The sequence below is a fragment of the Octopus bimaculoides genome, chromosome 8 (genome assembly GCF_001194135.2).
Source record: "Octopus bimaculoides isolate UCB-OBI-ISO-001 chromosome 8, ASM119413v2, whole genome shotgun sequence".
NCBI classification, from domain to species: Eukaryota; Metazoa; Mollusca; class Cephalopoda; order Octopoda; family Octopodidae; genus Octopus; species Octopus bimaculoides.
In genome coordinates, this window is record NC_068988.1 from 86753436 (window position 1) to 86754328 (window position 893).

Below are 893 nucleotides of genomic sequence, written 5' to 3' on the forward strand. Positions count from 1 at the left end.
ACAGGAAAAAAAAGAAGAAAGAACAGACACCACAAAATTTACAAGACCCCTCCCTTGGTGAAAAAGGTTACGTGTACATGGAGGAGAGAGTGTTGTCACTCAGCGATGGGGAAAACGGTAAACGAAAGACTAGATCAAAGACTAAAGAGGACTCAGGACTCAGAGGTGGTGAGTGGTGTTACTCAGTGTGGAGTGAGTAACACACTTTTCATTTTCTCATTTCTCAGTTATCATTCATGTATCATTATTTTAATATTTTGATTTTAATGTTTTTCATGTTCATGTGTCATTCATAGCATCATATTTTCATTCTGTTATATGTCCCCACATGTGTTGATGTCCCCCTCTATGTAATGCCTTTATGGCAATTTAAAAGAAATAAAGAAGCTTACTTTGCAATCATATGGTTCCGGGTTCAGTCCCACTGCGTGACACTTTGCGAAAGTGTCTTCTACTATAGCCTCGAGCCGATCAAAATCTTGCGAGGGGATTTGGTACACAGAAACTGAAAGAAGCCCGTCGTATATATATGTATATATCTGTATGTGTGTGTGTTTGTGTGCTTGTTCTGTGTTTCTTCCTCCACAACCACCCCAATATCGCTTGATAATTGGTGTTGGTGTGTTTACGTCTCCGTAACTTAGCGGTTCGGCAAAGAGAACGATATAATAAGTACTAGGCTTAAAAATAAGTCCTGGGGTTGATTTCTTCCAAAAAAGCACTTCAAGGCGGTGCTCCAGTATGGCCGCAGTCAAATGACTGAAACAAGTAAAAGAATAAAAGAATAAAACAATATATATATGTGTGAATTAAAGGTAATGCTAAAGCTAATTCGCCATAATCCTTGCTGTCAGAATCGTTAGTACGCCGGGCAAAATGCATAGCGGTATTTC